This window comes from Xenopus tropicalis, chromosome 4, assembly GCF_000004195.4.
Source record: "Xenopus tropicalis strain Nigerian chromosome 4, UCB_Xtro_10.0, whole genome shotgun sequence".
In the NCBI taxonomy this organism is placed as follows: domain Eukaryota; kingdom Metazoa; phylum Chordata; class Amphibia; order Anura; family Pipidae; genus Xenopus; species Xenopus tropicalis.
In genome coordinates, this window is record NC_030680.2 from 142,791,677 (window position 1) to 142,818,013 (window position 26,337).

The following is a 26,337-nucleotide window of genomic DNA, read 5'->3' on the forward strand; positions in this document are numbered from 1 at the left end:
AGAAGATCAAGGAGGACACCGAGTACCTTCATATCTCACTACAAGCTGGATGTTAGATATTCGGAGTACTCACAATTCAAGACTAGCATCCTGAGATTGGCTAGTTCTGCCAAATAAAGTGTGTTTTGCATTATGTTTGGAATCTTTATTTACCCACCCAGGGACAGTCAGCTTGCTAAGTCCTGAAGAGTATTGACATGGAGAGGACCAGGGAATAGGGAAAATTTTGTCATACTTACCATGATTTTCCTTTCCTGGCCTCTCCATGTCAGGATTCCCTCCCTTGGATCAGTGTACAGTTGTTAGAACTTGGTGCGAGACACACGGGGGAGGTTCTCCTCCTAATTTATTAGTTAGGAGAGGGAGGGGCTATCCCGGAGAGTATTGACATGGAGAGGACCAGGAAAGGAAAATCACGGTAAGTATGACACACCCTTCCCCTACCCTAAAAAAATACTGGGTCATTTCATTGCTCCAATTTTGCTCCTCCTTCCCCTCATGCAGTTTTCCCCTCCTTTGCATCTCCATCTCTGCTTCTGCTCAGTTCAGCTCTTTTTTACCCCCTTGCATTTCTCTTCTTCTCTCTTCTTTAACATATTCTGTGCAGTTTTGCTGTTCTCTTTTCTACCCCGCCAGGTTCATATTTATCGTCTCTTTGTGAAGGAAAATAAATTACAATGTGCCCTCACTGGTTAGTCCAAGCCCAGATAATTCTGAATTCAAGTTGTAGGTTACTAGTGATGAACGAATCTGTCCCGTTTCGCTTTGCGGGAAAATTCGCAAATGTTTGAAATTCACAAAACACCAAAAATGTAGCGTGTAAAATAAAAATCGTTGCGTGCATCAGAAAATTGTGCGCAACAATTTTTTTGTCATACAATTTTTTCAGTGGCGAATTTTTCTGCCTGTTTCAGGAAACAATCCGCCAATGGCAAAACGCAGAAATTTGTCGCAAATCCATCCCTATTGAATAATTTCGCTCATCACTATAGGTTACCATAATGGACAAATAACTAAGGATGTTCATAGCTTATGGGACAAGTGATCATCGTCAGATATTATATTTATTATATGTATAATATTATAATGTATAGCAGGGATCCCCAACCTTTTTTACCCGTGAGCAACATTCAAATGTAAAAAGAGTTGGGGAGCACCACAAGCATGAAACCATACCTACAGGTACCAAATAAGGGCCGTGATTGGCTATTTGGTGGCCCCTATGTGTACTGACAGCCTATAGAAGGCACTGTTTGACTTTACACTGGGTTTTATGCAACCAAAACTTGCCTCCAAACCAAGTATTCAAAATATAAGCACCTGCTTTGAGGCCACTGAGAGCAACATCCAAGGGGTTGGGGAGCAACATGTTACTCATGAGCCACTGGTTGGGGATCACTGGTGTATAGAATAGTGTGGGGTAAGAGGATTGCACGGTTCTAACCAATCAATGACCCCCACACATGCGCCAAATGGTAAATCCAGTGTCCTTATTCGTCTGATATATCACACAGGTGGCAGAAGGGCCACTTTTAGGAGCATGTTTTTCTAGCAAATAGTAGATTTCAACATATTAATGGAGAACATATACCTACATCTTAATTTCTACATGTACAGTACCTTAAAGAGTGTGAAGAGCACTCAAGGAACTTGCATTTGTTTTATTGCCCTTCTTTATCCCCTTCCATAGTCTCTTTTCCTTCTTCCAATGACATAAACCCCCAGATAGAAACACTTGCATCTGCACCCCAGGATCTTCCAGACTATGGCACTACAGTGCTCTGTCACCCATCTCAGACCTTTAGGAAGACACAAGGTGAGCTACAAGAGCCTGTGGAGAGACTTCAAAGTAGCTCTGAGCATTAATGCAAACAGAATAAATATTTAACTTGGACTTTAATCAGTAAGTGTAACCTCATCTTCAAGTTGGTTTTATCTTCCACAATCATCTCTTTTCTTTCTTGGTTTATGTGCAGGGATCTCTGATTGTTTATGTGTTCCGGGTATCCGATGTGAACGTGCTAGACAAAGGCATAATGATAATGCAAAAAAATACAAAAACCTTAGGAGTGGTTTGTGCTACCTTAGGAATTAAATCTTGAAATATGAGCCCAGATTTTCAGTTGCCCTATTTAAGGTAGAGCATTTAAAGGCAACTGTATACAGTCTGCAGCCAGTGTCGGATTGGCCCACCAGGATACCAGGAAAACTCCCGGTGGGCCCAAGTGTCAGTGGGCCCTCCTGCTTCTAGCTATTTGGCCAGTTGCATTGTCATTCCCTATTTCTGTATGGGAAAAAGAGATGGAAGGATAGAGAAAGAAATGTGGATAATAAAGGGGTTGATGGAGAAGAGGTTGAGTTAGGACTAGTGATGAGCGCATCTGTCCTGTTTCATTTCGCTGGAAAATTTGTGTATCTTTCAAAAGATTCGCGAAACGACGAAAATGTCGCACGGAAAAAAATATGTCGTCCGTGACTATTCTTTTGACGCGCGACTATTCTTTTGACGCCCGCGACTATTCTTGCAACAATTTTTGAATGCGAAACTATTCTTTTGACACCCGTGACTATTCTTGGACATGAGACTATTTTTTGACGCCCGCGACTATTCTTGGACGCGAGACTATTCTTTTGACGCCCGCGACTATTCTTGGATGCGAGACTATTCTTTTGACGCCCGCGACTATTCTTGGATGCGAGACTATTCTTTTGATGCCCGCGACTATTCTTGGATGCGAGACTATTCTTTTGACACCCGCGACTATTCTTGGACTCAAGACTATTCTTTTGACACCCGCGACTATTCTTGGATGCGAGACTATTCTTTTGACGCCCGCGACTATTCTTGGATGCGAGACTATTCTTTTGATGCCCGCGACTATTCTTGGATGCGAGACTATTCTTTTGATACCCGCGACTATTCTTGGACGGGAGACTATTCTTTTGACACCCGCGACTATTCTTGGACGCGAGACTATTCTTTTGACGCCCGCGACTATTCTTGGATGCGAGACTATTCTTTTGACACCCGCGACTATTCTTGGATGCGAGACTATTCTTTTGACGCCCGTGACTATTTTTGGATGCGTGACTATTCTTTTGACGCCCCGGGACTATTCTTGATGCGAGACTATTCTTTTGACGCCCGCGACTATTCTTGGATGCGAGACTATTCTTTTGACGCCCGCGACTATTCTTGGATGCGAGACTATTCTTTTGACGCCCGCGACTATTCTTGGATGCAAGACTATTCTTTTGACGCCCCCGACTATTCTTGAATGCGAGACTATTCTTTTGACGCCCGCGACTATTCTTGGACGCGAGACTATTCTTTTGACACCTGCGACTATTCTTGCGACAATTTTTGGATGCTCGGCGAATTTTTCCACAGCAAATTTTTTCATCCGTTTGGAAGGATAGAGAAAGAGACTTGGATAATAAAGATGTTGATGGAGAAGAGGTTGAGTTAAGAGTAGTGATGAGCGAATCTGTCCCGTTTTGCTTCGCCAAAAAATTTGCGAATCTTTGAAAAGATTCGCGAAAAGGCGAAAAATTTGCAAATATTCTTTTGACGCCCGCAACTATTCTTGCAAAATTTTTGGTGGCGCGACTATTCTTTTGACGCCCGCGACTATTTTTGGACGCGCAGCAAATTTTTTCATCCGTTTCGCGAAACAATCCGCCAGTGGCAAAACACGAAAATTTGCCGCGAATCCATGCCTGCCGAAACATTTTGCCCATCACTAGTTAGGAGGGGTGGAAAAAGAGTTTAGAAAGGGGGCCTATGATCCAAGGTTTTCTGGTGGGCCCCTGGCATCTCAGTCCAACACTGTCTGCAGCAGACCTCATAACAAAGGGACCATAAATAAAATGATCACTGTCATACATGCTCAGGCCAAGCTTGACTAGTACCCCATCAACAGGTCCATTCATCCGGCCAACAAGCAGATATTTATACATAGGGTCAGACTTATACAGCAAGGAAATCAATCCACAATTTTTTCTAAATCCATAATCAATCGGTATGTCCTGGTACCTAACCGTCTATTTAAACCAAAATAAATGGAAGATAAGTCAAGCTTACAAAGAGCATAGATTTGACCATTAAATACTTGGTTAACAGAGGTCACTCGCAGGTTACCATACGGTAACTGATATGTTCATTAACGCCTTTCATGGTAATTCAATAGGAGATTACTCCCAAAGGAGTAATTAATCTACAATGGGATGTAGCAACAAAAGCCCTAAGGGATATATACATATATTTATTTTTCTCCAGACAATTAAACACAGCCTATATCTAATCACGGCTTGTTGAATATACTGAATATTAAGCCTGGAAATACTGGAAAACATGACAAATTCTATCTCTTCAATGGGCCAAGATTTCTGCTCGGTGGAACTTGCAACCTTTATATTAATTGCCTTAACCTAAGAAGAGAAGCCATAACAATGTACATTCCTAGGCAGAATGAGGTCAAGTTAGATCTACAATGAAGGATAAGAATTCAGTAGGAGAGAGAGAAAAAATAAGCCTTGAAGCTTCATTTTACTGGCTGATAACGAGCGGACTAGATTTCCAATTTTAGCAGCCCCACCGAGTGCCAGCCAGCAATCAGAGTACAGGGCCATATTTAACATTCTTTGTTGGAGTTTCTGGATTGAGCAAGAACAGAGAGCATCCTACACCTGTCACACACATTCTCCCACTCTTGCTGTTCCACAAGAAATAAGAAGGAATAAAATAGCAGGGGAATAATATCTGTTCTTGGTCGCAGAACTGAATTAGGGATAAATTCTTGTCACCCGTAACCTTAAATACAAGAGAAAATGTTGGATTTGGTTCCAGAATTGCTCATAGTTAGTCACGTTGAAATATTCCCATTATATTGCAGAGTTATGCAACTTTTCATGATCATATTCCTGTTTCATGTTATAGGACCTCAAATGATGAGCCTGATTATCCTCAGTAGGTACTACGTTGTTGGCAGATAACTGCTTTTTTTTTTAAAACAACATAGTACCTACGTAGTTGGCAGGGAAAGGGTTAAAGTCATCTGTATACAGTCTGTAGCCAGTGTCGGATTGGCCCACCAGCATACCAGGAAAACTCCCGGTGGGCCCAGGTGTCAGTGGGCCCTCTTGCTTCTAGCTATTTGGCCAGTTGCATGGTCATTCCCTATTTCTGTACAGGAAAAAGATTTGGAAGAAAAGAGAAAGAGACTTGGATAATAAAGAGGTTGATGGAGAAGAGGTTGAGTTAGAAGTAGTGATGAGCGAATCAGTCCCATTTCACTTTCGCCGTTTCGCAAATCTTTTGAAAGATTTGCGAAACGGCGAAAAATTAGTGAAATGGAGAAAATGTTTCACAGAAGAAAAAAATTGTCACCCACGATTATTCTTTTGACGCCCGCAACTATTCTTGCAACAATTTTTGGATGCGCGACTATTCTTTTGACATATCTGTTCAGTTCTTGGTCGCAGAACTTAATTAGGGATAAATTCTTGTTACCCGGAACCTTAAATACAAGAGAAAATGTTGGATTTGGTTCCAGTATTGCTCATAGTTAGTCAAGTTGAAATATTCCCATTATACTGCAGAGTTATGCAACTTTTCATGACCCATTATATTCCAGTTTCACGTTATAGGACCTCAAATGATGAGCAATGAGCCTGATTATGTCATATGTGAATGTTTATTGTACTTTAAAGGGAAACTACACCCCCAGAATGAATACGTAACCAACAGACAGTTTATATTATGTTAAGTGGCCTATTAAAGAATCTCCCCAAACTGGAATATATATATCAGTAAATATTGCCCTTTTACATCCTTTCCCTTGAGCCGCCATTTAGTGATGGGCTGTGTGCTCCCTCAGGGATCAGCTGACAGGAAGTGATGCAGCTCTAACTGTAACAGGAAGTAGTGTGGGAGCAAAAGGCAGAACTCTGCCCATTCATTGGCTGATGGGGCCTAGCATGTATGTGTGCCTTGGCTTGTTTGTGTGCACTGTGAATCCTATGATCCCAGGGGGCGGCCCTTAGTACTTAAAATGGCAGTTTCCTATTTAGGATTACCCAATGGCACATACTACTAAAAAAGTATATTTATATGAAAATGGTTTATTAAGATGAAGCAGGGTTTTACATATGAGCTGTTTATGCAATATATTTACAGTATATAGAGACCTACATTGTTTGGGTGTATAGTTTTCCCAGGGCCGGATTTACAAATTTGCCGCCCCGAGGCCGCCTCCTGTCGCACGCCCGCCCACCCCCCGCCCCCCGAGTGTGCATGCGTGAACAGGGGGGGGGAGAAGTCCCCATTGCTCCGTATGGGAACACAAATTTTTAGATGATTTTTGTGCGGCGGGGCGGCATGCCGCCCCTAGGTTTCTGCTGCCCTAGGCCCGGGCCTTTGTGGCCTCTCCACAAATCCAGGCCTGAGTTTTCCTTTAAAGGACATGTAAACACTATATTTTCCTAAAGGTTGGGCACGTCTCCCCCACCCAAGCTGCCCCACCATTCACCAGCACCATCACTTTTTCCCAAAACAAATAGCAGCTTTCACCAGACACCATTTTTCCTCTAACACAGGGGTGCCCAGACTTTTTCCCCCGGCGATCTACTTTGGCTCCTCCCAACATACAATGCAATATTGCTAACCATTGCACCCCTTTCAATTATCTCAACTATTAGCCTTTATGGTTTCACACTTCCTTATTACCTTATCTCCAAATTATGAAGGTCAGAAGAAGCTATGGTCCAGCCAGAGTAGACTGTACTTAAACTCTTAGGGGGAGATTTATCAACGTTTGAGTTTTTTGGCGCTAAAAAAACTTGAATTCAAGTTATGGTTCAAAAACTTAAATGTCTGATATTTATTTAGTGCAAAAAACTCAAAAACTGAAATGTTAAAAGCTTACGAGTTTTAATAGGAATTGTCCTAGGCTATGTCAAGCCATAACTTCAAACTCAAATTTTTTAAGTTTGTAAAGAAGGTATTCAAGCTTTTTATTCAAACTTGTTTTCCTTATTAATAAATAAGCTATAGATTGTAAGCTCTACGGGGCAGGGACCTCCCTTCTCTTGTGTATTTGACTCTTAACTTAATGTAACTGTATCTTATATTTATTTGTATATATTATTATATTATACTGTGTATTTATCTATTATCTTAATAACCCCCTGTTTGTATTAATCTATTCTACTGTACAGCGCTGCGTACATAAGTAGCACTTTATAAATAAAGATATACATACATACATACATACATACGCTAGCATTCGATATACGAGTTTATTCAATTTAGAAAAAAAAAATGAATTTCACAAAATGGAAAATTGATAAATAAGCCCATTAATGTACAAAGATTTACCATAAATGCCATTATAGGTAATTTCAGTGCCCGTTTAAATTTCAAATTCAAAAGAGAGAGAGACACAATAGAAAGACAAAGTCGAACCATTGGCATTATTCTAGCCAGTAATTTACAAAAGATCTAATAAAAACGTTCAATACTAAACTCCCAAACAGATAATAAAGTCAATTTTTACGCTTAACATGTTTATTGAATTGTATTGTATTTCAAAATAAACCATTAATAATTGTTGGTGACAATATATATATAAAAAAAAAAATCAAATTCTGCTTCCCATAGAATAATGGTATAAAATCTATATTACTGCGCTGTGTATCTGGGCTGAATTCTCCCGAGTAGAAGAGCAGCAGAAATGTCCCCTGAATTGATTTATTGCAATGCTGCTTGTATTCTCTCAGTGGAAATTCCCTTCTTTCGGCAAAGACATCCATCTGGATCTCAGCGTTGTTATAAACAGTACAGAAATAGAGATTGAATTATAGGATAATATAGATAGTCGGCTATTGACGGCATTAGAGCTAGAGCCCAATTCTACTGTCCCCTCCTTGTTAAACCCGGCCTTATTGTCCAATGGAATTCACTTAATAGAGATAAACCAGGGTTGGTTAAAATATACTGTAACCCTTTCTTGGCTGAAACAAGCCAACAGCACGACTAGATAGGTCTAGAGCACGGGGTACACGCGACTCAGTCCTTCAGGATGGGCCTTCGCTATGTGGAAGTAACCAAACGGAGCTATGGTGTAGTGCAACTACAACCCACTGTAGCTGTGTGCAGTGCAGAATAACAAATGGGCGCCAGAAGGTTCTTGCAGTTTAACAGTAGAACTGGTTTATTTTCAGCAACAAGCAACTTGCAGGGTTATGCAATATACTCACACATCAGTTAGCATAGCTTTCTCTGAGGACAGCACAGAGAGGGTGCACACCCGCTCCTCTACACTAAGGCAACAGTGCCTGTCTGGAAGGGTACTCCCACAGCTACTTTCGTCTGAGCCAAACTGCTCGTGCTCTCTTCCCTCACTATCTCACTTTCCTAGAAAGTGCTCCACAAAACTTGCTATCTAACTGGTCCTCATTCACGGGGTCCCTGTCAACGACTTTACCAGAGTGGCTGACACACTCTGGGGCACATGGCTTTACTGGGGGCCTAGTCTTCTCCCTCCAGGCTCAATGCTCCTCTCTCTCAGGACACAGGCAGCCAAAGAGACAGACCCACCCCCTGCTAAGCACTATATCAGAGTGCCAAGGGAGTGGTCTCCCTGTTAACCAATAATCACACATATGAACTCAAAACTGATACAGGGGTCTTTGCCCAGTAACAGCACAAAACCAGGAAGCTGCAGGGTTTAAAGCCATAGGGACTAGTTAACCCTATGGATCCCTACAATACAGTGTCAGAAAGTTGCCCCAAAACTATAAATCACCTTTCCCAGTTAACCAAGTAATAAATGTGAATATCGCTTTACAGCTGTCTACAAAGCCTATCCCCGGGTCTGTGAGACAAATCTCCATCATCCACAGAAGCGAATGGGTTTTTGCCAGTACTCAATTTTTCTGATATTGTTTCTCTAAAAATTCAAGTTTTTTGGAAATTTTCCCTGAAAAATTCGAGTTTTTCGAAAATAATTCCGATAATTTGTTTAGTTAACTTTTTTGGTCAAAAAAATAAATTTGGCAGGTTTGATCTGTTGAGTACCTTTGAATCCTATGGAGGTTTAGAATAGTAGAGGAATAAACTAGTGACATATTTTCAAGGAGAAGTTGATCCCCCTCATTGTTTTCTGTTTCACCCAGTTTCAAGGGGAAGTGAATCCCTTCATTCTTTTCTATTTCTCACATGTTCAAGGAGAATTTAATCCCATCATTGTTTTCCATTTCACCCAGTTTCAAGTGAAACTTGATGCCAATGCTGCTAAAATGGCTGCTGGAGCACTTCCTGTTTGGGAAAAATAATGGAATTTTTGATTGTAAACTCTAAATTTTCATACGAACGGTTCAAGTATTATCGCGACATTTTATAAATACAACAATGATCAAGTTTAATTTGAATTCATACCATGTCGAGTTTATACAACTTTCAATTCCAGAAAAAAAAAAGTTTTAGTAAATGTGCCCCCAGGTCTGTTATTCTATGGCCACCATCAGATATTCAAACAGGTGACCCATAAGTACCATTTCCTGATTGGTTGCTATGGGGGGGGTTAGTAGACCTGGTGTAAACCTTTTTTAAAATAGCCCTAAAGCATCAAAAGTGAAATGAAGAGTAGACAGAAGCTTCCAGTCTTGTCTGATACCTGCTTGAATCTCCTGCAGAGCTTTGCCCATAAGGGACAATAAATCCACTATGGATTACTTACTTATTTGTGGATATTATGGAATTCTTGACATCACATACAAAACAGCAGAAGTCTTTTTCTACTAAGCTATTGTTTTGGCACTGTGGAACTTGTCAACTAGGCTGAAGTACCATAGAACTGCATGGTGCAATGCTAAAGTTACATTATTAGCCAAATTTGGATCATGGAGTAAAAACTCAAAAATGAGTTTGAGAAAATAATGTCCTTGAGAAATACTTTTGATAGGGAGATCTGAGTGGCAAAGAAGTGTTCCACCAGATGCCACCCAGATTGAGAAGTAGTTTTAACGGGTCTATCAGGAGGACTTCAGGACAACTAACTTGGAGACTGTACACCAGACATACTGGTGCAAGGTCAACAAAAGCTGAATGTCCTGGGGTTCTCCTCTCAAAAATGAGTTTGAGAAAATAATGTCCTTGAGAAATACTTTTGATAGGGAGACCTGAGTGGTAAAGAAGTGTTCCACCAGATGCCAAGCAGATTAAGAAGTTGGTTTAACAGGTCTATCAGTAGGACCTCGGGACAGCCAACTTGGAGACTGTACGCCAGACATACTGGTGCAAGGTCAACAAAAGCTGAATGTCCTGGGGTTCTCCTCTCAAAAATGAGTTTGAGAAAATAATGTCCTTGAGAAATACTTTTGATAGGGAGACCTGAGTGGCAAAGAAGTGTTCCACCAGATGCCAAGCAGATTAAGAAGTTGGTTTAACAGGTCTATCAGTAGGACCTCGGGACAGCCAACTTGGAGACTGTACGCTAGACATACTGGTGCAAGGTCAACAAAAGCTGAATGTCCTGGGGTTCTCCTCTCAAAAATGAGTTTGAGAAAATAATGTCCTTGAGAAATACTTTTGATAGGGAGTTCTGAGTGGCAAAGAGGTGTTCCAGCAGATGCCACCCAGATTAAGAAGTTTTTTAACAGGTCTATCAGTAGGACCTCAGGACAGCCAGCTTGGAGACGGTACACCAGACATACTGGTGCAAGGTCAATGAAAGCTGAATGTCCTGAGGTTCTCCTATAGGAGGGGTAGTATGCGCTACTGCCTCAAGGTCTCCCCTATGCTTACCACCCTAATAAGGCTTCTATGCTATTATTATTGTTCCTGGGTTGCTGTTTCCTTCTTTAAAGAATCTTAGAATCTTACAAGACCTGCCCTTTTTTTAAACTTTAATATTGTGTTTTGGGTCTTTAGGATGCCACCCAGATTAATATGTAGTTTTAACAGGTTTATCAGTAGGACTTCAGGACAGCCAACTTGGAGACTGAACACCAGACATACTGGTGCAAGGTCAACAAAAGCTGAATGTCCTGAGGTTCTCCTATAGGTGGGGTAGTATGCGCTACTGCCTCAAGGTCCCCCCCATGCTTACCACCCCAATAAGCCTTCTATGCTAATATTATTGTGCCTAGGTTAGTGTTTCCTTCCATAAAGAATCTTAAAAGCTCACAAGACCTGCCCTTTTTATAGTCTTTAATATTGTGTTCTGGGTCTTTAGGAGCTTGAAGTTGAAATACAAGGGGATTTGTTTCGCCCTTGCGATTCCTCCGAAAACTTTTTTTTTTATCAATTATTTTAAAACTTTGCAATAATAGCCAACTTCACAGTCATTTTTTTTCCCCTCCGCAGTCTAATACCGTGTAACCATTAAAGGTTGAAGTCTTTTTCCAAACCTTTTCCTTTGAGAACAAAGTGCCATTTCACACTTTTATATATCTTGCAGTGGCGAACCAAGAGCCGGTATTAGTTTTAATAGCAGCATAAAGCTGAACTGTTATATTACATAAAGTTACCATATCTGTAAATGTCTATTGTTATCACTTTCGGTTGCGCCGCTAAGAAGAAAATAAAAAATGAAGAACAAAATCATTACAGTTTTTTAAATTCTCCATTAGTTAAGGCCAAAGCTTGCTCGCACTTTATGTGCTAATGCTTCGAGAAGGACTTATAAGTCCATGAACAACACAGAATGGCATGTATTGTTCAGGGAGGTGACCTCAAAAGCCTATTCCCAGCAGCGAGGTTTAAACATATATATATATAGCATTGCTTTATATGAACAATAAAAAAATGATGGTTCTGTAGGCATCAACATTTTATGCTCTAATATTTCTATTCATATAGATTTGTACATTATTACATTCAGTTAAATAGGTAAGACTGTAATATATATGTAATGTTAAACTAGAGCATGGTTTCTAGGTTTTAATATTACAAAGAAGTCTAGCCAATGCTCTAGTAGTATAAAGAATAATATATCTACAACCTACAAAAGTTTAATGAAAACACAAGATATCTAGTATAAATAAACCTAGAGCAACTGGAAGACGTTTCACTACTCATCCGAGCAGCTTCTTCAGTTCCACTGACTGGTATGGGAAGTCCTCAGCATTTGTACTCTTCCACTAATCCAATCACAATGGCACTTTCTGAAGAGTTACAAAGTGCTATTGTGATTGGATTAGTGGAGGAGTTTATATGCTGAGGACTTCCCATACCAGTCAGTGGAACTGAAGAAGCTGCTCGGATGAGTAGTGAAACGTCTACAATGATTACTTAACAAGTCCAGTTGCTGTAGATTTATTTATACTAGATATACCATGACCTGGATGAATAAAAATCTTCATATTCGGAAAACACAAGATATTTAACATGTGGTTCCCCAAACGATTATGAACTTAGCTTTTACTAAAGGTTGGACTGAGACTGGAGGTTCATCTCCAGTGGGTGGAATTCAGGTTGGCCATCTGTGGTGATGAGACACTTCAGAGTATTTAAAGCTATATAATTAAAGACATCAGACCACAGAAAAAAACACTACATGGGAGAAAACTGTCAACAATAGTGACAAGCAATTTGTTTTGGCAGGCATGGACTCTGTGAAACTTCTGTGAAAATTAGTGGCGAGAAAATTTGTTGCTTGGAAAAAAAAAGTTGCGGTTGTGTAAAAATAGGTGCAGTTGCGTCAAAATGGGCTGTGCGACAAAATGGTCCAATTGGGAGCAGTCACTTAAAAATAGCCAAGGGCGTCAAAAAAAATGGTTGTGTACGACAAAATGTTTGCGTCATATCCACTTGTCCGTGTATTTTTCGTCGTTTCGCGAAATTCTGATAAAGTGAAATGGGACGGATTTTCTCATCACTAGTCAACAACTGTCTTTACTGTAAATACATGAAATACATATAAAGCCATCATGGAAGAGTAGAAGGGACTGCCCACTATTTCCCATGGACATACTATGATTGTAAACTTCTTTCTAATTTTTATGTACATTACTAATTGCCATTGTGTTTAGTTTATCCAAAGCCCACACAGCAGCTGTAGGGGCCACAATTAGGGCTCCTTGGTTACAGTGTTCAGTTACTAAGCCATGACATACTAGAACATGATGCCCAAATTTGCACATTTTCCAATAAATATTAGCTGTGCTTTTTCTTCTTAATGGTTTTTGTGGTTGCATTACCATGATGAGAATGGGAAGATAGTAATCAGAAGGCACTAAAGGACCAGGGACAAAGGATCAAATAATGCCTTTTTTGTGCCAGGTTACCCATGCTATTAAAAGGCATTTAGCACTTGACATGCCAAACCTCCGAATTTCTTAAATTAGAAAGAAAGGTAAAAACTAAGTAAGCTTTATCAGAAAGGTCTATGTAAATACAGCCATAAGCACTTATAGAAACGCTGCACTGAGTCCTCTATCAAAAGATTAGTTGTGTCTGTTTTCCTGTGCCAGAGACAAGCAGCTTTCTAATGTCTCCTCTCTCCTGCTCCCTCCTCCCTCAAGAATGCTAAGAACTCACTTTCCCCCTTAGGAATGTGAATCTGAGCCAATCAGCAGGAAGCTGACTCCTGGGGGCACATTTACTTATCCACGAACACTCCAAGCGTTTGCTCGATCGGTCCAATAGTATTTTGCGCAACTGTTTCGTACCTTGAGCAACTTTTTCGACACTTGCACGATTTTTTCATATTTTTAGCGTGAAAAAATCAGATTGGTTTTGCGCTGTTTACAATCGTTCAGTACGAAAATTTCGTGACTTTCGGATCGCCAATACGATATTATCGTGACTAATATGATTTTTTCAGAAGCATTTTCGTGATATTTGCGATCTTCAGAAATTTTCGTTTCCAATCCGAATTTTTCCCATTCGGGATTCGAACTCGTGTTTTGATAAATCTGCCCCATAGTCTTACTAACTGAGCATGTTCACTTGGTCTGGGTGTCTGTGCAGGAGCGAGGCATTATGGGAATCTTCTCTACCCAGCTCAGCGTTTTTTCTTCCTGTTTGGCTTCTGATTATCTGAACGGGAGAAATATGGGGAGACTTAAGGGCACTATTGAGAGAACTGAAGGTATGCCTGCAGCTTGAGATTAACTTTTTATTAGCCTTTCCTTCTCCTTTAAGTTCTATTTAAAAAAAACATACATTTAGGGGCTCATTTACTAACCATCGATTTTTCTTTTATAAACCTGATTCGGATTTTTTTTGAGAAAAAATGCTGCATCTTATCCGTGATTTACTATGCATCTAAACGGTTAAATCTGAATTCGCCAATTCGCCAGATTAAACTTGCCGGGTTCATGTAGAAGTCAATGGCAAAGGTCCCTTCCCTTTGAGTTCTTTCTCTTGTCTCAAAACTTTAGACATTTCCCTGGGTTTTGTCCGAAAATCACAACTTTTCCCGAATCGTCGCAGCGAGTGTTTGGGACTTTTCTCGAAGCAACTTTTTTTCTACGTAAATATCAGACATTCGGGAAACTGAGTTTAGTTGAATTTGAAAATAAAAAAATCAGCAATTATGGAGTATGTATCCCAGGCAGTTCCTCCTAGCAGGGGCGGGCCAAGCCGATCGGGCGCCCTAGGCAACCCGGTCGGCCACCTCGCAATTGCACCTTCCTCATTCGCCCCCTTGGCGCATGCGCAGTTGAACGCGAGGGGGGGCGGGGTTCGCGTTGCGATTCAATGGATCATTGCCCCCACCGCGTAAGGACAAGCGGTGTGGGAAATGACTAAAGAGAGCGGACTAGGGGTAGGCAGGAGAGGCCCCCCAATCGTTGTGCTCTAGGCAGCTGCCTCTTCTGCCTACCCCTAGTTCCGGCCCTGCCTCCTAGACAAAGAAGAGCACATTTATGCAGAATATGCAGCCTACAAATAAACTGGAAAAATGTATTTTATAGTGCTATATTACAGCTGTGTCATATTCATGTTATATTTTTACATAGAAAAATGAATTATTTGGGACATTAGACACTCTTGTAACCAACATATTCTTTTGTTAGAGGTTAGCAGATTTATCAAAATGTGAGATTAGAGCTCACCACAATATATTAACCAACTTTCTATTCATTGCTATGGGATTTTTTTTAGTATTGTACTCAAATGGTGAACTCTAAAAATGTCTGAAAAGCGTCCGAATGCGTTTTCTTCGTAATGATCGGCATTTTGCAATTTTTTTCGTAAATTGTCGCGACTTTTTCGTAGCCGTTGCGACTTTTTCGTAAATTGTCACAACTTTTTCATAGCGTTACGACTTGCGCGAATTGTCGCGACTTTTTCGTAGCGAAAAAAATCGCAAAAAATACGAAAAAGTCGCAAAATGTTCGTTTCCAATCCGAATTTTTCCCATTCAGATTCGTGGATTAGTAAATGTGCCCCTAAGGGGCAGATTTATCAAAATGTGAGATTAGAGCTCACCACAATAAATTCACCCACTTTCTATTCATTGCTATGGGATTTTTGTTAGAATTGTATTTGTCAAATGGTGAACTCTAAGGGGCAGATTTATCAAAATGTGAGTTCAGAGCTTAATACATAAAAACTCACCCACGTTCTATTCATTCCTATGGGATTTTAGAAGTATATTTATCAAATTGTGGACTCTAGCTTTCGTACATTGACAAATACGCTTCAAGAAATCCCATAGGAATGAACTGAAAGTGGGTGAATTTTTGTGTGGGGAACTATAATCTCACATTTTGATAAATCTGCCCCTTGGTTTTTATGATTTTACTCAAGAGCAAAATTCAGGGTAACTTTTAGAAGGTATTTGCCTGTGTTTAAACCACAGCAGGGTTTTTTTTCACAAATACATAGTTACATAGTTACATAGTTACATAGTTACATAGGGTTGAAAAAAGACCAGAGTCCATCAAGTTCAACCCTTCCAAGTAAACCCAGCACCCACAACCTATACTTACCTATCTATACACTCACATACATAAACTATATATACAAACACTAGTACTAACTGTAGGTATTAGTATCACAATAGCCTTGGGTATTCTGCTTTTAAAGGCATTAACAGAATCTGCCATTACCCCATCACTAGGAAGGGCGCTTTTTAATTCACACAATATAGAAAAGTAAAGTTCATTCTTCTGACACCATCTCACATAACATTCTGAGTGAGACATAACTACCATCCAGGTTTTTTTTTGTTTAAGTTTTGAAAAAGAATCTGAACAAAATGGCAACTGTGCTCGATATTCCATTTTATTTTCAGATTGTGCACTTATTTTGCCCTGATATTACCAAATAAATATATGAAATCAAAGTGGGGCACTCAGAAGGACTAAAAGACCAAAAATAATTAAATATTTATTTTAATGAATGTTTGCGGAGTTTCTGGAAGCATCAAAGCTTCAACCTTACAATAAATATTGAACATTTTGACCATTTTGACCTTCTCCATTCATTACTTTGATTTATATAGAGAATATTAACTAAATACGTCAGCTTTTCTTTGAACATCTATAATGTATCTTTTTGTCCACATTATGTACCCGAATAAATAATATATTTCTAACCGTAATTACTCAACCTGAAAATACTATTCTTGCTATTTATCCAAGCTATCATCCCAATAAAATTGGGGATCCAATGATTTTACAGCAATTATCTGGCATATATTTGTTTTGTTTTTTGACCTTAAATAAAACCAGATCACATTATGTCCATTATTTTCTAGGTTTCCCTTGTGTGATACGATCTGCTGCTTTTCTGAACTTCAACCCTGAGTGTGCCAATGCAAATGTAAAACTTCCTTTCCTTTGATGTGTTGATGAGTTTGATTTTTCACTGAGTTCCTGTGTACTAGGAATCCCCCATGATTAAGACTTGGTCATATTAGTCAGTCTTTTATAGCTAAGACAGGACTAAAGCCTCAACCTTATGATTAGTATTAGCTGGCCTAAATTATATAGACAGGTATCGGACCCCTTATCCGGAAACCCGTTATCCAGAAAGCTCCAAATTACGGAAAGCCCGCCTCCCATAGACTCCATTTTAATCAAAACAGTACCTTGAAATTGATCCCAACTAAGTATAAATAATCCTTATTGGATGCAAAACAATCCTATTGGGGTTAATTAATGTTTTATTGATTTTTTAGTAGACTTAAGGTATGGAGATCCAAATTACGGAAAGACCCCTTATCCGGAATACCCTTGGTCCCGAGCATTCTGGATAACGGGTCCTATACCTGTATTATATAATAACATTGCCTGTACTCAAACCTCCTGTGTAAGTGCAACATCATTTCAATGTATCCCTTTTCAGTTAAAGTTCATGGAGGAGCCAAATAAGGGCTAAGATTGGCTATTAGGGGCCTCTATGCACCCTATCAGCTTACAGGGGCTTTATTTGGTAGGAAATCTTGTTTTTATTCAACCAAAACTTGCCCCTAAGTCAGGAATTAAAAAATAACTCCCTGGTTTGGGGGCAGGACAGGGTGCAACGGTCAAAATGGCCATGTTTTCTTGAACGTTGTGCCCCGTCCTGCACTTAGAAGTTGATGCGGTTCTCTGTGACCCAAAACAGGGCACGGATCTGTCCACCCCAAAAAGTACACTTTTTATAAAGCACCCTTTAGTGCTCTTGTCCTTGCATCATGAGTTAATGTAAATTACCCCTTTAACCTTATACTGTAGAGCAGGGATCCCCAACCTTTCTTACTCGGGAGCCACAGTCAAATGTAAAAAGACTTGGGGAGCAACACAAGCACCATAAATCATGGAGGTGCCAAATAAGGGCTAAGATTGGCTATTAGGGGCCTCTATGCAACCTATCAGCTTACAGGGGGCTTTATTTGGTAGGAAATCTTGTTTTTATTCAACCAAAACTTGCCCCCAAGTCAGGAATTCAAAAATAACTCCCTGGTTTGGGGGCACTGAGAGCAACATCCAAGGGGATTCGGCAGTTAGAAACATCTGTACAGAATCAAGGTAAATTAAAACATACTTGATCTATCAACTGTGGAGTTTGTTTGTTTTTTTATTTCGATTCAACTTTTCTTGCACTTAAAAAACTCGAATTTGAGATACAGTTCAAAAACTTGAACGTTATGTATTTATTAAGTGCAAAAACCCGAATGTAAAAATTTACCATCTAAAAGCTTGTGAGTTTCTATAGAAGTCAATGGGAATTGTACTAGGCAAAGTCAAGCCGTATTGTCAATTCGAGTTTACACGTTTTATTCGAGTTTGTAATTCCAGTTTACGAGTTGTATTCAAGTTCAAAACTCAAAAATTCGATTATTTGAGTTTTACACGAGTAAACCACAAACATTCCATATGAGAATTTAATTGATTTAGAAAAACAAAATCGAATTCACAAATTTGAAAATTGATAAATAACCCCCTTAGTATTTCTTAATATTTCAACTAAACCAAGCCTGCTAGTCTGACCTAAACAATAACAAGTTCTAATTAACATGCATATCATTATATAAATGCAATAGAACTAATTCAATGAAACCTAGAAAATCTTAGAAAACTCAAAAGTAAGAAAAAGAATATAAAGGTATGGGATCCCTTATCCGGAAACCCATTATCCAGAAAGCTCCGATTTACAGAAAACCTGTCTCCCATAGCCTCCATTTTAATCAAATAATTCAGAATTTTAAAACTGATTCCCTTTTTCTCTGTAATAATATAACAGTACCTGTACTTGATCCCAACTAAGATATAATTACCCCTTATTGGGGCAGAACAGCCCTATTGGGTTTATTTAATGGTTAAATGATTCCCTTTTCTCTGTAATAATAAAACAGTACCTGTACTTGATCCCAACTAAGATATAATTACCCCTTATTGGGGGCAGAACAGCCCTATTGGGTTTATTTAATGGTTAAATGATTCCCTTTTCTCTGTAATAATAAAACAGTACCTGTACTTGATCCCAACTAAGATATAATTACCCCTTATTGGGGGCAGAACAGCCCTATTGGGTTTATTTAATGGTTAAATGATTCCCTTTTCTCTGTAATAATAAAACAGTACCTGTACTTGATCCCAACTAAGATATAATTACCCCTTATTGGGGGCAGAACAGCCCTATTGGGTTTATTTCATGGTTAAATGATTCCCTTTTCTCTGTAATAATAAAACAGTACCTGTACTTGATCCCAACTAAGATATAATTACCCCTTATTGGGGGCAGAACAGCCCTATTGGGTTTATTTCATGGTTAAATGATTCCCTTTTCTCTGTAATAATAAAACAGTACCTGTACTTGATCCCAACTAAGATATAATTACCCCTTATTGGGGCAGAACAGCCCTATTGGGTTTATTTAATGGTTAAATGATTCCCTTTTCTCTGTAATAATAAAACAGTACCTGTACTTGATCCCAACTAAGATATAATTACCCCTTATTGGGGGCAGAACAGCCCTATTGGGTTTATTTTATGGTTAAATGATTCCCTTTTCTCTGTAATAATAAAACAGTACCTGTACTTGATCCCAACTAAGATATAATTACCCCTTATTGGGGGCAGAACAGTCCTATTGGGTTTATTTAATGGTTAAATGATTCCCTTTTCTCTGTAATAATAAAACAGTACCTGTACTTGATCCCAACTAAGATATAATTACCCCTTATTGGGGGCAGAACAGCCCTATTGGGTTTATTTCATGGTTAAATGATTCCCTTTTCTCTGTAATAATAAAACAGTACCTGTACTTGATCCCAACTAAGATATAATTACCCCTTATTGGGGGCAGAACAGCCCTATTGGGTTTATTTAATGGTTAAATGATTCCCTTTTACTTGATCCCAACTAAGATATAAATAATCCTTATTGGATGCAAAACAATTCTGTTAGGTTTAATTCATGTTTTATTGATTTCTTATTAGACTTAAGGTATGGAGATCTAAATTACAGAAAGACCCCTTATCCGGAATACCCTTGGCCCCAAGCATTCTGGATAATGGGCCCTATACCTGTACAAAAAAAGCACCTTTGATAATTTCTAGTTTTCATTCTAGAAATATTGACTGTTGTCCCAATTCCCAAAGCTTACTGACAGATTGCTCAGTGCTGATTGGACAACTTCTCCTCTGCTATTCGGCTCTGAGCTCTCTGCCTGGAGATGGAAGTGTTTTATGTTGTTAATATATTTGATGATATTCAGATACATCAACATCACATTTCACTGTTAATTAACGTGAGAAACAGATAAGACGGCATTATTCAAACTATTCGGACAATTTATCGCAGCCGTAAAAGGGAATGCCAGATTTGCAAATGGTGCTGTTATATGATACTTTATCAAACCGCTAAGTAGCTTTGGTGCCAAATTTATAACCTTCCATCATTATAAGGATAAATAGTTTATAATAAACATATGTGGCTTTTTAAATTAATGCATGATGTGCGCCAGAGCGGTTTTATTTCAGCGTCGTATTAAATGCGTTTTACCGTTGGAAACAGCGCAGAAAATGAAATTCGAAATTTTGTATTCCATTTCATGGTGACCAGGAGCAAATTGCTAATAATTTCATTAAATAATAATTAGTAATACAGAAAAAGTAATTAGATTTCTCTGGGACTTCTTGAATAGAATATCAGATGAGTGCGGATATATCCAGGCAAACTGTGATATTGGAATATAAGCTTTTGTTGGAGATACTCATGATGGGTAAGTTCTGTATAAAGGGACACATTAGAGATTGGTTGCACAAGGTGGCTGAGATCCATAGATTTGAGGAGCTGAAACCCAATTCTGCGGCAGAATCACAGAAATTTATCACTAAATGGTTCTATTGGAGGGAATTCACAAACTCAGATTCCTATAGGCAATTATGTCTCGCGTAGGGTTCCTACCAGGTAAGCATCCCCCTTCATATCCCGGGAATACAACACAATGGATGAGTAAGTCGGGGCTAGGCGCTGGCCCTGGTTGGATCTCCAACTCCAGGTACATACTTTCAATGACTTCCAAACCCCAACCAACTTACTTCACTGAACCCAATAAGCTTATCAAGGACTACTCCATTGCCCATCTACATGGTTTTGAACACTGTTCATATCTTAACTTTATAACCTTTCCAGACAGGACTTTCTTTACCCCCATCCCTATACCCCATATACCCCTTTACCCAGTTCTGTATATACAACAATATATACAACTCCCTCCCTCACCCCTCCCCATCTGATTTCTTCTCTCCCTTCTTTCCTTCTCTCTCTTCTTTCTTTACTATATTGGTTTCCTAATTTGGCTGGTGGCCCACTGCCATATGGCAACTGTATGCTCTACGCTTTGATACTTAAAAGATATATATGATATACCGCAATAGATTATGCTACCCGGGAAAATACCTCAGAGGCCCTGCAGATCCACTAGAGCAATAATGCTAACTGACAAGATTTGTTACAACATCTTTCTGCTTAAGCTCTATGTACAGTTGGACCTTCTGTAATTGCATTAAAACTTAATAAAAAGATTTAAAATATAAAGGGGCACATTAAACCTCCAGTGTCACCTATAAAGACAACCCAAGGCAGGTGACGTCGGAACAGTGGCGTAACTAGGGTGTGCCGGGCCCCCCTGCAAAAAATGTTTGGAGGGGCCCGGCACACACCGCTCCCTGCTTGGAGCTCCATGGCTGCAGCTGTAGAGGGGGGGGATATTTTCACCCTGCAGTCCGGGCCTGCGTAATTTTTTGGTTCATGAATTTTTCCCTGTTTCGTGAATTTTTCCAGTGAAGCGAGACACATTTGTTTATCACTATCTGTCTTTGTTTCATAAATAAAGCATCAGTTATGCTGAGAAACTTGTCTCAGAGTCTTGTTCTATAATAAGGTTCTGGTAAATTAAAAAATTACCAATACTTTCATTATACCATCATGCCCCTCCATAAATGACTAGTGTACCTCTTTCTCATACATACTCTAGGGCAGGGATCCCCAGCCTTTTATACCCATGAGCCACATTCAAATGGAAAAAGTGTTGGGGAGAACCACAAGCATGGAACAAGTTCCTGGGGGTGCCAATAAGAGCTATAATTGGCTATTTGGTAGCCCCTATGTGGCTTTACACTTGGTTTAATGCAATCAACACTTCCCTCCAATCCAGAAATTCAAAAATGAGCACCTGCTTTGAGGCCACTGGAAGCAAAATCCAAGGGGTTTGGGGACTCACGAGCCAGTGGTTTGGGGATCGCTGTTCTAGGACAATGCTGTCCAAATGTTTTCATATAGCAGTCCATAAATATGTTTATAATAAAATGTTGATGTCCTCCAAAGAGGTCAGTGGAGCTCTTGAGCAGTCTGCGCACCATAAAGAGGAGCTCCAGTAGGACATTCCTGTCTAGAGAAGTATTTGTCAGATGTTCCATTGAAGCCCTGTTGGAGGTTCAACCTTGGGTCTGTGGTTATCATAGCGCATAACAAGATTACAGATATTGGTGAAATGTTGGTGTATCAGCCATAGTTCCAAAAATACATAGAGCAGCTTTTCGCCACAAATCCCATCCTATCTGACAGTCATGCTGGGCTTTTAGATCTAGAAACACAAAAGGTTCTCTCACCAATTCTAACCCTAAGTAGCATACAGCCTGAGCCCCTCTTGCCAATTCTCTAAGCTCAACCAGGGGGACACAGGGCCAGAACTAGGGGTAGGCAGAAGAGGCAGCTGCCTAGGGTGCAACGATTGGGGGGCGCCAGGCAGCCTCTCCTGCCTACCCCTAGCCCGCTCACTTTAGTCATTGCCCCCGCCGCTTGTCCTTTTTCGGTGGGGGCAATAGTCTATTGCATTGCGAAACTGCCCCCCCCCCCCCCCGCGACTGCACATGCGCACTAAAGCACACGCATGTGGGGGACGAGGTGGCCGACCGGATTGCCTAGGGCGGCCGGTTGGCTTGGCCCGCCCCTGCCCCTACAGTTTGGAAACCATTGCTCTATGGCCTTATTTTTCAGGGGACTGAAACTGCTTCTCTTGTGAACTCACACAACACCTCAAGCAAATGTTCCACTCCCTATTGTCCATGTGTTATTTTATTTGGGTCACACAAGGTTCAGTAATTAAATGTTAAAGTTCTATGCTTAATCAGCAGTTTTTGAGGTCCAGTAATCATGTAACTAACATCTCACCACCCTCTGATGCAATTAAACACCAGATCTTCCTACTCCTTCTTAGTCCAATATTATATAAGGTGTCTGAATTCCCCCTTTAGATTAGAGGAATGGAGCTTCCATTTGAAGCAGCATAGGTGGTTTTTCACGGTGAGGGCAGTGAGGTTGGGGAATGCCCTGCCAGGGGATGTTGGGTAGGGGGTTCCTCACGGTGAGGGCAGTGAGGTCGGGGAATGCCCTGCCGGGGGATGTGGGGTAGGGGGTTCCTCACGGTGAGGCCAGTGAGGTTGGGGAATGCCCTGCCGGGGGAGGTTGGGTAGGGGGTTCCTCACGGTGAGGGCAGTGAGGTTGGGGAATGCCCTGCCGGGGGATGTTGGGTAGGGGGTTCCTCACGGTGAGGGCAGTGAGGTTGGGGAATGCCCTGCCGGGGGATGTTGGGTAGGGGGTTCCTCAAGGTGAGGGCAGTGAGGTTGGGGAATGCCCTTCCTAGAGATGGGGTAATGGCAGATTCTGTTAATGCCTATAAGAGGGGCCTGGATGAGTTCTTGAACAATCAGAATATCCAAGGCTATTGTGATACTAATATCTACAGTTAGTATTAGTGGCTGTATATATAGTTTATGTATGTGAGTGTATAGATTGGTAGGTGTGGGTTGTGGGTGCTGGGTTTACTTGGATGGGTTGAACTTGATGGTCTCTGGTCTTTTTTCAACCCTATGTAACTATGTAACTATGTAACTATATATATATATATATATGAGACATTGGGAACCTATCTAGAGCCACCAATACCTATTTCTGTAGAGGTACATAGTAATGTGGCCTTTGACCATTCAACGCTGCTTTGTGCATATTCAGGAATGGCTATAAATATCTATTCCCTCTACTTCATCCTTTAGCAAATTCACAACATAACTCGCCTTGGCTGAGGCATTTCCACAAAAGTTACTGATTAAGTTTGTTTATTTGCTTCGAGTTCCTTAAGGAATATACGGTGAAAGGCACTCTAGAAAGAAATATTCTGCTATCATTGTCTAATATATACATTTCATCAACCTGGATGTTGTGGATTTAAATATTTATATGTATGGATTGACAGGAGTTATTGTGCTCCATTCGGTACTGCAGACGGATGAGATATTTTAGAAATAAACTCGGCGTAGCAGGCACTAATGGCAGCCACTATGCAAAACTCTCTTAGAGAAGCTACAGTAGATGTTTGGAATCTTTTACTGCCCAGGATCTTTTAAAGGGCCACCTTACCTTTATTTATTCATTTTCCTTTTAAGTTAGTCACTGGAAATAATAATGGAAATATTTAGAGTGTAATGGATTTGATTTAAAACTGATTTTCCTTATAGTTTACTGGGTCAGGATCAGTGTCGGACTGGGACCCCAGGAAACCCACCAGAAAACCCACCAGAAAACCTTGGGGGGCCCACTGGGCCCACTCTCCAACCTATTTTTAATCCTTTCCTTACTCAAACACTTTATTCTCCAAGTCTTTTATTTACATGCTAGCATCTATTCTTCCATCTATTTATCCCCTTTGTTCCCATTCAGAAATAGGGAATGGCCATGAAACAGGCCAGGATGTAGATTAGTCTAAACCCCCACATTTTCTCAGACAATAGTGTAACCTCAGTGATCTGCACTTGTGGTGGATGACAAGGGGTGGGGTCATGAAACCATAAAGCACACCTATCCTGGAACCCTTTCCCGTTAGTCCTCCTCGGTTACAAGGTCTGCTGTATGACACTTACACCATTACGTTAAAGTCTCCATACAAAGAGCCCGGAATGCCCCGAATTCTAGAAGTCCAGGAGGCTTTTCATGACAACTAGAGCTCACCATAGGGCAAAGAACACAACAATGCACCAATGCCATCCAATGGATTTTTATACCTGCCTGAAATGTATGTGAATAATTTTTGGGCAGATATCAGACTCCAGGCCCTCCCAATGGCACCCATACACACTGACTTAGTCTGGAGGAGCTGAGTCAGCAACTTTGATTGGCTTGTGTAGGGCCAGCTCAAGCGTAAGGTGACATAGGTATTTTACACAACACAATCATTAATTTATGTAAGCCTGCTGTCAGCTACACATTGCTTGGTCACTGAGTTCACTAACTATGACCCAGCCTAGTTATTTCCAGAAGTTCTTGTGTTCTCACTTAGTTACTGAGCATCCTGCCAGGTTCTTGATCTGGTTTAAGAGTTCCTGCCAGGTTCTTGATCTGGTTTAAGAGTTCCTGCCTGGTTCTTGATCTGGTTTAAGAGTTCCTGCCAGGTTCTTGATCTGGTTTAAGAGTTCCTGCCAGGTTCTTGATCTGGTTTAAGAGTTCCTGCCAGGTTCTTGATCTGGTTTAAGAGTTCCTGCCAGGTTCTTGATCTGGTTTAAGAGTTCCTGCCTGGTTCTTGCGCTCCTGCCTTTGTTCTTGAGTCCCTGCCTGGCTGGTTCCTGTGTTCCCTGCCTGGTTTCTGTATTACTTCTGGGTATTTCCAGGTTCTGATCTTGAGCTTGTATACCGAATTCAACTTTAGCTTGCTCCTTGCCTTGGCCTCCACCCACTTACCTTGAGGGGGTTCAAGCATTTTCAGCAGACAGCTCAGGGCCTTAGTATTACCCAGCGTATGGACGCCATTGCAGTTATACTCGGCCATCTTATCCTGAAAAAAATAGCATAATAGAAGGTCAAAATGCACTTGATCACATTTTTATTGCAGTCAAAGTTGACTTGTTTGAATACCCACTCCTGCTGCATTTCCCAACTCAGATATTAGGTGTTTCTTTCAACCCTTATTGGTCTTCCCATAACATGGACATTCCGTCAGTTACAGAAGTGATAGACAAAGTGGTCCATCCCCTTATCTATTGAGAAAATAGTGTATCATGAAGCAGCTTAGCTAAATAACTGGCTGCAAAAAGAATACACTGTAGAACAATTCACAGCCTACATTCTAATAGATGTGCTTCAGGTAATTTGAAGTCTTAAAATTACTATACATCTTTGTTGTTTCTTGAACATGTGTGTTACCATGGCAGCAGCTTGTGAACCGCAACACAATTAGAGCATTTTGTGTCAAAATGGAATCAATTCGCATGGCATACAATCATCAAAGGCAATATTCCGTCTAAGCTGTGCGCTCACTTTATGTCATGTGACACCAATACATAAAATAAATTGTGAAGGGGAAAAGTTTTCATGGGCACCTAAAGGGGGTCAATTACCAAG

At 40.3% G+C, this 26,337-nt stretch overlaps 1 pseudogene; it reads right to left on the reverse strand.

Annotated features, from left to right (window-relative positions):
- LOC116410517 overlaps positions 1–25,765 on the reverse strand; it is a 46,358-nt pseudogene extending 20,593 nt beyond the window's left edge.
- Between the last annotated feature and the right edge of the window lie 572 nt (positions 25,766–26,337).